Raw genomic sequence first — 322 nt, 5'->3', positions numbered from 1 at the left:
CCCCGGGCCTCGTCCCTGAGAGGACTCCGCTCGCGGCCGGCGAGGGCGCCTCCGTAACCTCTGGAGCGCTGCGCCTGGTTTTCCACCCGAGGCCCTGGCCGCCGCGTCCGGGCAGCCTTCCGGGCCCGCTCTCCTCCGCGCCCAGTTTGCTCCTTTCCGTAGAAAAGCTGGCCCGCCGCTCGCTAAGCCCGCGTCCCCGGGGGAGCTGGGGTGGGGATTAAGGTCTGTCCTTCCCTTCCCTTCCCCCGATGGGCTCGGGCTGGGGGTCCCGCGCCGAAGCTCCCACCCTCCAGTGCTTCGGACTCCAGATTGTTTTCGGATG

This window comes from Fukomys damarensis, unplaced genomic scaffold (genome assembly GCF_012274545.1).
Source record: "Fukomys damarensis isolate Sample0158 unplaced genomic scaffold, DMR_v1.0_HiC HiC_scaffold_20, whole genome shotgun sequence".
Classification (NCBI taxonomy): domain Eukaryota; kingdom Metazoa; phylum Chordata; class Mammalia; order Rodentia; family Bathyergidae; genus Fukomys; species Fukomys damarensis.
Note: the sequence above shows the minus strand (reverse complement) of the source record.